Source organism: Denticeps clupeoides, chromosome 11 (genome assembly GCF_900700375.1).
Source record: "Denticeps clupeoides chromosome 11, fDenClu1.1, whole genome shotgun sequence".
NCBI lineage: Eukaryota > Metazoa > Chordata > Actinopteri > Clupeiformes > Denticipitidae > Denticeps > Denticeps clupeoides.
In genome coordinates, this window is record NC_041717.1 from 8,777,874 (window position 1) to 8,794,056 (window position 16,183).

At 43.9% G+C, this 16,183-nt stretch overlaps 1 long non-coding RNA gene across 1 annotated transcript in view; it reads left to right on the plus strand.

The window, feature by feature from the left end:
- Nucleotides 1-222: 222 nt before the first annotated feature.
- LOC114799999 (uncharacterized) overlaps nt 223-16,183 on the plus strand; it is a 44,533-nt gene continuing 28,572 nt past the window's right edge. Inside the window, exon 1 of the long non-coding RNA XR_003751309.1 lies at nt 223-266. This is a non-coding gene — a long non-coding RNA (uncharacterized LOC114799999). The remainder of the gene's footprint in view (nt 267-16,183) is intronic.

The window sequence follows — 16,183 nt, forward strand, 5'->3', positions numbered from 1 at the left end:
CCAAGTGAATGATGGGAGGAAACTGGAGAACCCAGAGAAATACTTCGCTAATACGGGGAGAACATGACACGATTTTTTTTTCATAATAATTTCTTTCTGTTTCAGTACAAGATCCTCTCTTCACCTGTACCTGGAAGCCTAAAATGAAGGACTCTCCAGTCTGCTTGTTCAGAGATTTCTGCAAATCCCTTTGCTCTCCTTGGTATATACAATCCACCCTCCTGTTTGGACAGGTCGCCTTTTCTGTGTGCTTATGCTGCCGGGTTGTAAGTATGCTGTCTACCTTCCTGTTATTACACGTATAAAATGTGTGTAATGACTCTGTAGTACTGAAATGTGAATATTTACCAGCATACAGCTTTTCATCATGTTTGCATTTAGGATTTTTAAATCATAAAAGCACATTAGCGTCACTTCATTCTACATTAGTGACATTTGAGAAAGGGGTGGGGTTACAATCCTTACAGTGGACATTTTTGTAACTCATTCAGATCTGCCTGGACTGTTAATATGTATGTTACTGCTTTACCTTTACCTCAATACTGCCTTTATTGAGAAAGATTCAGATGAGGAATCCAGAAATTGTCTTGTCTATATTACACAATTTGGGAATTAATTTTTTTGTTCACATCATACAAGCACTAAATGACACACTTAAGTCCATTTGGAAGAATCCCCACATCAGATTTTACTGTGCATTCATCGCCGGTTACATCAAACAATCTCTCACCCTAGAGGGATGCAGAGACACCAATCTCTGTACTGTTGTGTCTAAGATCTGACTTAATGTGGGAAAGAGTGTCCCTTTTTATTTATTCATCTATTTACGCCGCCGTGTTTTCATTTATTTGCGCTCCGAGGCAGACAGGCGAATATTGATTTGGCGCGCTCCCCGGGGGTGCAGATCCATCACTGAGCAATGGCTTTCCTCAGAGCTCTCTGTGGCCTGGGGAGCCTCTCTGTGTGGCCTGTCTGGGCAAACTGCCTGGGCTTCATTTTTCCTTTTCTAGACCGCTTTTTTTTCTGCATTCTCTTCTGACCAGAGAAACCCATTTTTTTCATGTAAGGCCATGACAGCTCCCAGAATTTACACTCGCAGGACAAGTTATTATTAAAATGGACACAATATTACTTAGATCATCCAGAATGAGGCTGTAGCATGCGTGAGGGATGTCAATCGTTGGACTCCTTCCATATTAAACTGTTTATAAAAACATCATCTTCTGGATGACAGAATTAATTTCACATCAGCCATTTCAAATCTTTTGCAAGACACAGATAAATACCAAACAGTTCTTTCTTATTTCAAGACCAGTTTTGTGGTTGGTGAGGATCCCTGACCAAGCATGCTAAATCTCTCCTTGTGTCGAGTTACAGCCATTAAAAATGTGGGACGGGAATCTCACTGTGGAAGAGACTAGCTGGCTAAAGAATACAGAAACATGCAAAAAAAGAAGAAGAATAAGGCGTGTTGTTATCCATTTTCATTATTCTGGGGGTCCAACAAACCAGTTGTACAGCGGGGGTTCAGCACCCAAAAGCAACCATTGCACAGCAGAAAGCAACCTCTGATGCAAGGATAAAAATTACTGCTAACTCTGCAGGGTTGGTGTTCATTGGGCCATTGAGAGGAGGAGAAAATTGTGTTTGTGTGCATTAAAGCCCTGTAATGGCAACTGCAGACAAGGACAAAAATGACAACCTCTGATCCATTTCTCACAGTGATGTATGCTCAGAGGCTTAACTGAGATGTAAATAATTCACAGCACTTGGGCTGCCAATGCTCCGTAGCCAGCTCGCCAACCCAAAGAGGCGGCTTGATAGAGTGTACTGTACAGCCAGACTGATTGCTCGGCCCACATGCATAATTAAGGGGCTGAGGGAGGGATCGGGGGGGGAATGTGTTTTAATGACATATGTGATCAGATCAGGAAATTTTTGTTCTGCCTGATGAGTGCTTGTGCATTCATCAACATGAATATTTGTTACCAAGATGGTCGCGCAGCCAGTTGAACATGATTTATAAATCACTGTGACATTCTGGAGTTTAAATTATTTTAAATGTATTAACACTATTTCTTATAATGATGCTGCACACGTCATCAGCTTAAGCTTCAAAACCATGAAATGCTTCTGTTTGAGTAAATGAGTAATGAACTGCACAGAGTAATAAATCAAATAAATCAAATACAGTATTATAGCTGTGCACTACACTAATCTGCCAGGGAGGCTGAGGCTCTGCCAAGACTGTGCATTTCCCAGCAGCATTTCCATGCCCAAATAATTGTCATGGTTCCCAAAACATTATTTCTTGTACAGCAAATGACCCGCAGATGCCAATTGCACAGCAGTGGACTTTCTGAATGCCCAGCAGTGTTCTTAAAGCTGATCAAATATTATTAAATGCATTAATTCATAGGGGACATCAGATTTATATTGTCAAACATTAAGGACTTAAAATTAACATAAAAGTTCATTCCAATTTTTCTTATTTTGACAAAGATGTCACATTTGGATTTTTGTTGTATATATTGTTATATATTAACACGTTAACACATTTGTTGGCTGGTCAAACTGAACACAGGTTCAAAGTGCTCTGTTATTTTGCTATAACATAAAATACTAATTAGACATATTTCTGAGGCAGTTCTTTAAAAACTCTTCCTCCTAAAAAGGTTTCTGAACCTTATATGATATTATTAAAGTAGCATTGTAAAATGTGGCCAATTTATTAAGAATAAACAAGTGTTTAAAATGTATGTTTTGCTCTCCCTTGTGCCATGCAGGCACACTGACATTTTAACAACCATGTAATGGGAACATTTGTTCACTCAGTGTCACACGACTGCTTTAAAGCTGCATTCATAGAACACAATGTTTGTACCTCTGCCTGCACGAGTTTTCATCTGTTACAGAGAATAATTTTTAACAGTATCCCTGGTTTAATAATGTACACAGAGCCCAGGAAATCTGTACCATAGGCATAACCCCATTTCTAAACTGTAGTGTAATTTAGTGGCTTAGGAGCCACCATTTAAAAACACAGATTTGTTACAGTAATTCATACTTATAAGTATAGAGCTGCAGATGTCCGGAAGCTCTTAAATAAAGGATGTGGAGCAGAAGCTTGATTTGGCAGTAAGTAATGTGAGCTCGCCCTTAATGGAAACCTCCTGGTCTGTCTCATTCCCCACCATCTCATCCTCTTTTGCCCTTTTGCACTCCATTTACAAGCTCTGGTCCCTTGGTGGTTTGCCTCGGCAGTGAGGTGCACGACGGTCACATGGCGGCCGGGTCAACCTCCCCGCTGACGCCGATAGCCGCAAACATAACTGCTCCCCCTGACCGCTGCGTCTTTGTTGTGTGTCAGTCACCGAGCCTCAGGCCTTGGGACACAGATGGTGTGACTGTGACGATCTGAGGGAAGAAAAAGTGTCGGCGAGAGAGGGAGAGATGAAAAATAAACTGTGCCAGGAGATCACTGGAAAAACAGAGTCATCGTTCCAGATAAAACTACACACATTTGTGACAAACCCATGGCAAATCTGAAGCTTTTGTTAAATCAGACAGAACAGCATATTATTTACAGTACTTACTGTATTAAATATTCCACATGCAAATAGCACACTTGAAATGAACTCTAGACCTTTTATTTGCTCCTAAATTGAATAATGAGGGAATAACATCTACCTGGCCATGGAACAGCAAAGCAGCCAATTGTTCCATTACTTTTGGTCCCCTAAAAAGTGGCAGGCACATTTACAAACTTCTGTAATTCCTACACTTCTTCAACCGACTTGGATGTAATTTGAAGCTGAAAGTCTGCAGTTAAAGCACATTTCGTTTCATTTCAAATCCATTGCGGTGGTGTGGTGGCTGTAATTTAAATTTGCCGCTAAAATAAATGCATTTCAGAAGCACCGTGTCATTTGATACCAAATCAAGGCTAATGGCAATGTACGGCACTGAATGATGAACCATCTGATGAGGCGAAATGAAATCTTTGCAGTGTGCAGACAGGCTCCCCCGCCCCCTGCTGTTGCGTAACACTGCTTTACATAACTTTGTTTTCCTGAATGTGCGAATGGTGTAAGAGGAAATCATTCCAGGCTGTTAAATGATGGCCTGGCCTGGCATCAGTGATAAAAACAGGGCCTTGAGCTGCTCAATTATCCCGCTGCTGTCTAGCTGCTTTTAATTATATGCCCCCAGTAAAAATACTCCACGCGCACTCAATTGACAGAGTCAAGCTCATTGCATGGAAATCAAAGCTACACTTTGTAAACCATTCAGCAGGTATATACAGGGTGCTTCTTCACCTTCAACATGATGAGCTGCTGATTAGATGATCAGCTCAACCAAATCTCATCAAACAAGAAAAGTTTGAGGGCTGGGGAAGCAGTTCCCAACTTTTTTTCCCCGGAGCCCTCCCCGCCTTTGTCCAAGATGAGCTAGGTCCCCCCAACCCCCAATTCCTTCCCACATACACACATTAAAACAATAAAATGATTAATTACAAACTTCTGTAATTACAACTCTGTATTACACTGCAGGGTATATAGAGTCTATATTAGAGCTGTAATCATCCCTAATAAATTAGTCCCGACCCGGCCCAGGTCCGACTCGACCAGACTCGACTGTTATGCTGTCTGCTGCATTTAAATAAATGACAGGCACACAGTCGGTGTTTTCACTGCGCCATTACCATAAAGCCATGTCTCTCACAGTAATTAAAATGCCTTACCTGACGACGGTGGCCGAGGATTGCAAATGAAACTAACATTTAATTAAAAAAAGGGGTCGGTAAGGGAGAGACTCAAGACATGTCAGCAGGGACATGCACATACCCCAAAGGATCCACCATGAACTGTGTGTGCAGTTTGCCCGAGTGGCCGGAGCCACCACCATGCCTGATGATGTCTGGAGGTTGACCTCCCTGTGTCAGGTTGGACCATCAGGAGGGCAGGAGCCCTGTGGTTGCCACCTCCACCGGCGTTTCTGCCCGGGCTACTTGGACTGCAGCAGAACAACACTGCTGCACTGATTTGTAGTGCAAATGTGTGAGTGTATCAGTCCAGAGGGTGTCTGATGAGTATCTGATGGCCTGTGGGATGATGCTGTAGGCGAGCCTACAGTGGGGGCCCGAATGCTTTGGTACCTTTTTCCATGTGAGGGGTGTGTAGAGTCCTCCACAATGCTGGGGGCTTTCTGGATGCAGTGTGTTTGGTAAATGTTCATTATGCAGGGAAGTGAGATCTTCTCAGTTGTCCTCACTATCCGCTGTGGGGTCTTGCGGTCCGATGCAGTGCAGTTTTCAAACCAGACAGTGATGCAGCTGGTCAGAATGCTGTCAATAGTCCCTCTATAGAAGGTGGTGAGGATGGGCTTTCCTCAGCCTCCACAGGAAGTACATTACAGAATTTATCAGACACCCTTATAGAAATGCTGGCCTTTACTGCTGGTGTTACGGGTGTTAGAGGTTCTCCTCTAGATGAACACAGAAGAACTTTGTGTTCTTGACAATCTCCACACAAGAACCTTTGACGTTCAGTGGAGAGTGGTCCTTCCATTGTCTTCTGAAGTCAACAATCAGAAACAAATTGTTGCCCTTACACCAGTCTGGGTAGGGTGGTAGGAGCCTAGTGGGTAACACACTCGTCAATGAACTACCATTGTGTCCCTGAGCAAGACACTTAAGCCTAAGTTGCTCCAGGGGGACTGTCCCTGTAACAACTGATTGTAAGTCGCCCTGGATAAGGGCATCTGATCAATGCTGTATATATAAATGTAAGTCCGTCAGACGTTGCGCCTACATTTACATTTACATTTACGGCATTTATCAGACGCTCTTATCCAGAGCGACTTACAATCAGTAGTTACAGGAACAGTCCCCCTGGAGCAACTTAGGGTTAAGTGTCTTGCTCAGGGACACAATGGTAGTAAGTGGGATTTGAACCTGTGACTCTGTAGTCTTCTGGTTCATAGGCAAGTGTGTTACCCACTAGGCTACTACCATCCCGCCTCCTCTCTGTATGCTGATTCATCGTTGTTGCTCATGGGCCCACCAGAGTCGTGTCATCAGTGAACTTGTGGTTGTGGTTGGAGCTGTGCATCGCTGCACAGTCGTGGGTCAGCAGGATGGACTGAGCATACAGCCCTGAGGAGCTCCAAGGCTCAGTGTGGTGGTGCAGGAGATGCTGTTCCCGATCTGGACAGACTGAGGTCTCTCAGTCCGGAAGTTCAAGATCCAGTTGCAGAAGGAGGTGTTCAGGAGCAGCAGGCTCAACTTCTCGACCAGATGCTGAGGCATGATGGTGTTGAATGCAGAACCGAAGTGTATGAGCAGCATTCATCCTTATTGTCCAAGTGGGTGAGGGTCAGATTTGGACTCTACCCCTTTGTGTTTCAGTTTCTGACAAAATAGTCACACACCTTTGGCTTTGTTTGTGTTTCTTTTCTGTTCTGTTTTGGCCCTCGAGTTATCTAATTTTGAGTTCAGTAAATATTTGACCTTTTACAAGGTAAAAGGTGCACCACCTTCTCCAGCCGACCTCGGGACATGGGAGGAGATGTTTAATAAAGCATGAAAGAGTAAAGAATCGCTTTGGTAAGGGAGTAGCACCATAATATTAAGGGACAGTGAAGCAGGTACCACTGTTAATTTTGTCATTTTCTGTGTGCTTGTATTGATTCACCTCAGTTCACTACTGCTTAGTGTTGTGGTGTGCAAATAATGCAACACGTTTATAACTTAAGAAGGTCAATTCTTAAAAAAACATGGAAAAAAAAAGGTGAGTCTGGAAACGATTTGAAAACTGCTTTGCAGACTGGTCGCCACCGAAAAACTGAAGCCAGATTGCACACAATCTGGTGCCGATTTAACCAACTGGCTGGCGCACAGACATTTCAGTAGTGCATTTGGGGGGGGGGAAAACACACGACCATGCAGCATCAACAATCCAAGCCTCTGTAACAGATTGCGGCGTGGCGTTTAAATAAATAAGGTTAAAAATAACTGTCCCGACACATTTCATAGCCTCCCTGCAGACATCCCGGCGATAGACAAGACACAGCTGTGAGCCGTCTATCTGGTTCAGTGTCAAGCCCGGCCTGTGATTGACAGTGCCTGAGGGCCCGCTCCCCTCGGCTAACACATTATGATAATAATCATAATTGCAGTTAATAACAACCTTCAAGGGGAGGTTGTCGCTGTAAGATAAGTGGATGAATGTACCTTGACACCTCGGGAGAGGGTCTCTCGGCAGGATCGGCAGGATTCTGGAGAGCGGCGCCAGCTGCCCCTTCACGCCCAGTGGAAACACTGACAGCGTCCTCATGCAGGGTAATCGCTGGTTGGAAATTTCGGACCTCTGCTCATCTCCATTTCAGATGCTCATGGTGAGTGTGTTTGTGAATTTTATTTATTTATTTATTTATTTTCTTTTTACTTCCCACTGCTGATACAAGCACCACAAGGGAACAGACTCCCGACCCTCGTAAATATGTTCTATTCCATTTTCAGCTGCGAGCGTTGCCTCTATTATTCATAAAAGTGCCTATTTTCTGGAATAAATCCGAGTGGAAATTGAGGGGAGCCCCCTGGAAGAAGGCAATTGCTGCTAAGCAGTGGGGTCTTAAGCCTTTATCCAGTTCTTGCTAACTGCTTTTCTCTTCCTAACAAAATAAAATACTTCTCTTGTCTGCATTGTAACTCTGTCCGAGGCTGTGAAATATTGCTCTCTTCAGACCCACTGCCCTGAACTGAAAATAGGTCGTGTTTGTGTTATGACTGGTAAAATGGGCCCTTTTGGTCCTGAGGGTCTCCTCCTAATGTGGCCCCTCTTTATGCTGCCCACCTCAGGCGCAGTTAAAGCCCAGCAGGAGCTATTTGCACAGCAACAGCTGATGCGTCCATCCAGATATTTTTACCGCACCGTGAAGAAGTTTATTAATTGCACCCTCGGCACATCTCTTCTTTTCCATTTTCTGAAGCGCATACCTGGGCGAGGAATTCATGAAAGCATCAAAATCTGGAGTGTTGGAGTGCTGACAAATACATATGTCATTCCATTTACATTTACATTAACATTTACGGCATTTGACAGACGCCCTTATCCAGAGCGACTTACAACGTGCTTTCAAGTTACCATCAATGACGTGAAGTGGGGTCCGTAGTAGTCTAGTGGGCAACACACTTGCCTATGAACCAGAAGACTACAGGTTCAAACCCCACTTACTACCATTGTGTCCCTGAGCAAGACACTTAACCCTAAATTGCTCCTGGGGGGACACTGGTGAGCAGTGGGATTGAAGCCCTGATGAGAAAAACCAACAAGGGTCATTGTGCAAGCCTTAACTGAACAGGATTATGGAGAAAGATTCATAAATGGGCCTACCTAGCTGTCAGTTCACATGAATTAATATTAAATCACAGGCATTGTGATCTGTAGAGCCCACATTTCGTTTTATTGTGTGATTTTATTATTTTGATTGTACATTTTTATGAGTGATACGCTGAATGTTCTAGATATTACATCCAAGTGAACCCTTCTCTAGGCAAACATTTCCAGACGACCCTTTTTTGCGCCTGTTGACTTGTAATCCCTACCCGAGGCCTGTGATAAGAAACAAAGAACATTTTGGGAAGGATGTGGCACATATGGTGACACCAAAAATGAACATGCTGCACATATTTTTTGAGGCGCTATCCCGCCCTGCTCCAAAATTCTATCTTTTATTTAATTACAATGATTGTCTTTGACTTGCGTATTCTGTTATGATGTGTTTGCATATGTAAACATCATATCTTCATTTTAGAAACCTGAATGAGCCATTTTACTGTTTTTTTAAAAACATGGTTATTAGATTTTATAGTGACATTTTTAATGGTAACAATGTTGGTAATTACAACATTAAGTGAAGTGCATCCTGAACCGTTCGTTATAGAAGATAACTGGGTTACTGGTGGACAAGCACAAGCACAGTATCAACACAGTAAACAGACACTTACAGATCACAGCAGGTTCAGTCCCACTGGAGTGTGAGGCTTAATAGGTTGCTGGTATTAGATGTTTGTAAGTGTGAGATTCATCCTTCTGCCTATGCTAAGGTTTTGCATTCCCTCTGCAGATTGTCAGGTCAGTGGCAACACAATACATACAAGAATAAGATCTGAGACTCTGCACTGTAGAAGAGTGTACAGAATACAGGTCTATAAATATATGAACATACTCCAGCATGCATTTTGAATTGATTAAATGAGATTATAAATTACATTTTAAGTGTGTGGTGTGTCAGCTTTTCAGAAGTCTCATGGATGACAGACTGGACTGGGGTGATTGGTTCAGTAAAGGGTTGTGACAGGAATAGAGGGACTGCAACCCCATCCCAATCCGGCTTTAGAAGTGGCCACTTCACCCGGACCGCTCGGCAGCCACATATGACGAAAAATTGCCCCTCCATCACGATTTAATCCTCCAGGTCCTGTCAGGTAGTGACTGCCGTATAACCTTCTGATGCGTTTGCGTGTCACATGGTTCATCATCACGCTCACATTTGTAGCTACACATTGGGGTCAAGATCCTAATGCTTCTCTTTCAGATAGACCAACAGCACCACATCACCTTTTATCCAGCTTTCTGTCAATATCTATGTTCCAGCTCACCCACTCATATCATCAGGGAAAAAAAAGATAACCAAAGCCTTGCTCCATATCCCTGCATGGTTGAACACTCCACTTCAGACTCTCCACACCCGCAGCACATAGATAGTGGCACAACCTGTCATCTGCCATCAGATCCTCTCCAATCTCTCTCTACATTCTACAAAAAGCCCACCTCTTATCGCCTAGAAGCAATTTCATCTACTCTGAGTGGCCAGAACAGTAGCACTTGGCTGATGTCTAATTGTGCGCTTGTTATTTCCTGTGTAATTGATGAGTGCCACGGCTGCCACACCAGCTCCAGCCCACAGAGGGCAATCCCCGCACTCCACGCGACCAACCCAGAAGCAGACAGAGCCCAGGTCAACAAGGAACATAAAGACGTAGCGGCCATGTTGGACTCTGCGAACTCATTGTAGCCAGTCTCTTTGTTGTAAGCATTTATGTCTTGCCTGATTCTGCCCTGATGACCGATTGTTTCATGACTACCCTCTTTGGATTACCCTTCACTGAACCGGACCTGCACAATGCCTACCACCTTGTGCGCACCCAGGGTGGGGATGAGTGGAAGACGGGCTTTATCACACCGACAGGCCCCTACAAATACAGACCAGAAAACTCACATCACCCATGTCTGCACAGTGCTGCAGCGCCTGCTAGAGAACAGACTGTACATGAAGTTGGAGAATAAGCTGGAGCACATTCCATGTCACGCACACCAGCCTCAGTCCCCCGGGGGTCATGATGGACCCTGCACAAAACCATGGCTGTCACCGACTGGCCCATCCCCTCATCCAGTGCCAACTTCAGCAATTCCTGGGGTTTGCCAACTTCTACAGAAGATTCATCATGGGCTACAGCTAGGTGGCACAGCCCCTCACTTTGCTGATCTTGTGTAAACCGATACTGCTTGTCTAGAGTGCCCAAGCAAAACAGGTGTTTGACGAGCTCAAGCAGTGCTTCACCACAGCACCCATCCTCACACACCCAGATCCCCAACAGCCTTTATTAGTAGAGGTCGATGTCTTGGACTGGGAAGTGCCTTGGAGGAGTAGTGTAATTTGTTGGAGGGCCTCTTAAATCTGCACTTGATTCAATTACACCATATTCTAACAACCAGGCACCTGTAACACAAAGTCACGACAGCACAATCAGGAAGAATACAGTCCAACACTGGACCCCATCATCCATGAGTCCTACGTTCTGGCTCCCATCCAGTGGACCCTCCTGCAGGAATTAGTCTCCGGTCACACCCAGGAACCCCCTTCCCCAACATGCCACCCAACCACACCTGGCCACAGTCCTGCTGCCCCGCATCCTCCAATGGGGCCATTACGACTGTCTAGCCAGACACCCAAGACGACATCACACCCAGGTGCTGATCAAGCACATCTTCTATAGGCCAGACCTGCCTGCTGATGTCATAGATTTTATGGCAGCCTGCCCTGTCTGTGCTGCACACAAACCAGAGACACAGTGTCCACAAGGTCTTCTCCTGCCGCTCCTTCAGCGCCACAGTCCATGGTGCCACATCATGGATTTTGGAACCAGCCTGCCACCATTACCAAGGTCCTGGTGCACAGACCGTTTTTCAAAGGTCGCAGGTGTGTCGCCCTGCCAAGACTCACCACAGCAGTCAAAACCGCTTCCATTGTCATCCGCGAAGTGGTGCGCCACAATAAACTTTTTTCATGTTGCCATTATGAGGTGTTTTGTATAGAATGAATTTAATCCGTTTTGGAATAAGGCTGTAACATAACAAAATGTGGGAAAAGTGAGGCGCTGTGAATACTTTCTGGATGCACTTTAACCTAGTGGGTAACACACGCGCCAATGAACCCAAAGACCCAGGTTCAAATCCCACGTACTACCATTGTGTCCCTGAGCAAGACACTTAAGTTGCTCCAGGGGAGGACTGTCCCTTAACTACTGATTGTGAGTCGCTCTGGATAAGGGCATCTGATAAATGCTGCAAATGTAAGATAAATCTTTAACCAAAGCTCTGCTCTTTGAATGTTGGTTTGCAATGACACTGATCCTCCTTACTCATTTTCATGACTTAAAAAATCATCCAAAGGCTTGTGGTCTGTGCACAAGACAGCAATAACATCAACGATTTGTACAAAACACACTAATAAAATCTACATTTAAAAAGAAAAATAAATCACACTGTTGACTAGTGCTTTGCTTCCATTTGACACTTCAGACAGTAATCTTGCAGCTCTGTTGCCTGGGCGCTTAAGATACTCGAGTAACAATAAAGAAGCATTGTGAGAGAGTGGAGTGAGGCCGAGGCCTTCTGTCTGCTCAATATTTTCCGTTGAATAGCACAGTAAACATAAAGCATTTCGCTCTTCCTGCAAGCGCCGGTTATGAATGCGCTGGTTGCTCACGCAGCCTGGTTAAATTAGAGCCTGTCAGTTCAGCCCGGCGCAGTATTATAATTTTCATAAACCTGCAATAAAGCATGCCCATGTTGCTTATGCTCCCAGCCCGGGGGCCCAGATATGGCAAGCAGGTCAAATCAGCGTGAAAAAGCTCCGGTGGGAGTGGACTGTTGTGTGGCTGATCTCATGTCAGTGCGCAAATTACTGAAAACGTCCATGGCCGGTTTGCTTTAATCCCGGCCATCGCAATCTACCAAGAGCAGCACAAATTAGTCCAGGTTCGTGTACAAGCAGGACTGATGACACTTGCATCACTGAAGGGGGCACTCTTACAAGACATGGTTGAATGTATTCAGTTCAGTATTATATACTGTGCATTAGGTAGTCTGTTCTATTTTTGGCATTATAAAAAAGGCTGGTGTTGTTTTAATCAAGGAAAAACGAATGCTGTTTCCCTGCATAGCTTCCCCTGTGGAGCTGCCCTATGCACCCACAAATGCAAATCTTGAAGGTAAATAACACAGGTGGCTTTTTTTTTTTGGTTAAACAAGAGTCATATCTGTCTGTAAACACCAATATAAATGTTGCCTTCTCAGTATATTCCAGGCCATTTGCAGCCTCATTTAGAATTGTATTCGGCGCTTAAAAAAAGGCCCATGGCACATGTCCACAAGAGGGCTGTGTGAAATTCTTTCTGCCCCCCGTCACAAGTTCAGCCCCTGCTGGAGGGGCCATGTAAGGGGAGGCCAGCGCCACAATGGGGGCATTCAGGCCTGCCGGTGAGAATAGCCCGACACATGTTGCTAGCCCCCCCCCCCCTCCTCCTTCACAGAAGCACCACGATGGGTTATCGCTAAAAAAAAAAAAAGGTTCATCAGAGCAGGGACCTGCTTAACTGGGATCCTTAAACTCCGACTTCGAGAGGCCTCCCAGTATAGCAGTCATGCACAGTGGGCCCACTGTTCATGCCCAGACAGCCGTGACAGCGCGGAGCGGAGCGGTTGGGAAAGGGTTTCGACGAGACCTCAGTGTTTTCAACAAATTCCTAAATTACGGAGAAAAGCGCTTCAGGCCAAAAGTAAGTGGAACTGATTTAAGAGAAGTGCTACTTTCTCACATGTGACGCTGAGGCATGTGTTTCATCCAAGCCAGATAAATTGAACTTGTCAGAAAGTTTTGACACGTTCCCAAAAAGGCCTAATATCCACACAAACTCTAAAATAAGTGTAACTGGGCTCTCCACTGGCCAATATAAGAGCACATGTTATTGAGCAAATGGGCACACACCCCCGAAAAAGCCTAATTAGTCAAAATTAAAATATCGCCATAAAAGCACACCCCAGGCTATTTGATGGCCTTCTAAAAACACCAGGGGAAATTAAATTCAAACGCATCTTCAGTCATCTTCATTAGCAATGCCTCCGAACCCTATTTATTCTTGCACTATGCCATTATTACATCATTACTCTACAAGCCATTGTGTTTTATAATTGCCTGTAATATGCTTGTCACCACATAAATATTAAAGGCCGGCTCTGCAAAAGAGCAGCTTGAATGCCGATCGTGGCAAAAATGATATTCTGCGTTAATTCCGAATTAAATGCAGGCTAAAAAGGCTCTCCCAGAAGATCAACGGGGTGGGCCTATGTGGGTCAATCCGAAAGGGCGCTGTGGAACTTTTACATAACGCTGCACAGATCAAAAGGGCAGAGTGCGGGCAAGGCGCTCCCACAACCCACACCTCTCCAAGGGACTAAAGCTCACTGAACAGAACCGAGGGCCCAATTAGAACCTTTCCTGGCATGCTTTTTGGCAAATGCACACTGGGCACGGCCTTTGCACATTAATGCTAATTGCCAGCAATTCATGTTTTCATATTCATATCAGCTGAGCGGCGACCTGAATTTAGAAGCGATGCAATTGTTTTTGTTCTGGGGTGTCAGATAGATAAATTTGCTTATCTTTTTCTTTTTCTTTTTTCTTGTGTTAAAAATGATACGTACGGAGATTCAGATCAGCCACAGTTCAAGTAGGGAGCCGTAAATCTTCATCGGACGTCCGGGAGAACATGGCAGGCAGGAGCTGCTCCACTGGAGGGCCCGTGTGGAGAGCCAGAGCCCAGCTGTTTGCTGGTGGGAGGGAGGGAGTGACATGAGGGGATAGCTTCAACGAATAAACACATCAGCCGGGCCTGACAGTTTGATGAATGTGGAGAGTGGGCTGCCGTGGAGATGTCCGGGTGAAAAAAAAAACCCAATTGCCATTTCAAATCACTGCAGCTAGGCCTGTCAGGAATTATTTACTGTAGTACATAATGGGGAAAATGGGGCTGGTTTGGAGGCAGCAGCAAATGTCCCAAACCCCAGTGACATGAAGTGTTTGGGTTAATGAGTCTCTCTGAATGCAGCTAGAAATTAAAACTGGTTTAGGCCTTTTCTGGCTTTGATGTGAGGCATAAACAGCGGGATTTTGAGTCAGAGGGCGTGCAATGTTACAACATTAGGCAGATGAATGGCGCATCAATTCACAAATGGCTGAAGTAACTCACAAAGGAGGCTGGTTTGGATGATGGTGGAAAAGAAGGCACATATACCTATAAACACAGTGGTGTAAACAAGTGTAAAAATATATATAATAATCAGCCCATGTTTAAGCATTTGATATCTTCAATAAAAGTCACGACATACTGGTTGAAAGCTTGGAGTGTCAAGAATCGAACCATGGAAAATAATGTTCTATACAGCCTGTTCAGTCGTCTCATGTACTCTCTGCTTATAGACCACTGTGTGTACATTGTTCTGAATTTGGAATATGCTCACACAGGCTGAATCATCCAAAACAAATCGGGTTAAACTTAACAGGTTAGAACAAGGTTAATTAAGGTTAATCCATTAAATAGACTTTAGCTGCACAACCTGGTTGACTTCTGAAATTCTTGCACATTTTACATGATGTTTCAATTTCAGTATAGTACACCTTTATAGTAACCTGACAGCCAATAGACCTATCTTCCTGTAATGTAATTCCATTATAAATTCTACCAAGCTACTTTCACCTTTCAGAATGCTGATCCTCTGGTAAGAACTATTTAGAAAACCATGTTTTCTTAGTTTTTCTCCATTGGTTTGGCTCATTTCTTGACATTCTCAAAACAACATGGACAAATCTCCAAACCTCCCTGCAATTGTTCACAACAGAATGGCGTTTCTCCTTGATTTCATCAAATTGCAAATGTTATGTACAAGTAGGCTACAGTTAGCACTGTGAGCCCACATTTAGCACATTTCCAAATAAATTGATCCTGCTGATCTAAACTGATGAAATCATTATCAGTCTTGTTGTTCTCTCCAAAACATGTCAGCATGGTTTTATTGTGTAAGTCATCATACAAACATTTGATAAATTCATGACAATTCGTAAATTCATGATAAATATGTGATAAGTTGTCACATGTGACACACCACAGCACAACACCCAGTGCGCACAGTGAAATGTGTCCTTTGCATTTACTGTAAACCATCCCCTGAGGGAGCTGTGGACAGCCATGACAGGTGCCCGGGGAGCAGTCTGTGGGGACGTCGCTTTGCTCAGTGGCATTTTGGCAGTTTGGCATTTGAACCACAAAGCTTCTGATTATGGGTTCACTTCCTTAGCTGTCTGGCCACCATGGCCCTTTTTTCTTCAGTTTTATACATAATTGTAATACTTAAATGTATTAGCTGCATTTGGGGGCACTGACTGTTTACATGAGAAAAATTTGACATATGGGTAAACTGTAAATGAGTTTTTGCTGGTGATTCAGGTTCTTTTGTCAAAAGCACTAAGTGAATGCATATGAGCCAAATTAATTGAGAAATGTCTTAGAAATTTTGATGGTACTGATATGGTAAAGAAATGTAGTTTAGCAGGTGTGAACTGTTTTGGGAGAGAGTTTTTGCTAGTGAGCTCCAATGTTGCGCAGAACTGTAATACTGTTGGGCCAATTTATAGATAGATAGATAGATAGATAGATAGATAGATAGATAGATAGATAGATAGATAGATAGATAGATAGATAGATAGATAGATAGATAGATAGATAGATAGATAGATAGATAGATAGATAGATAGATGATAGAGTGCTGATGGAAACATG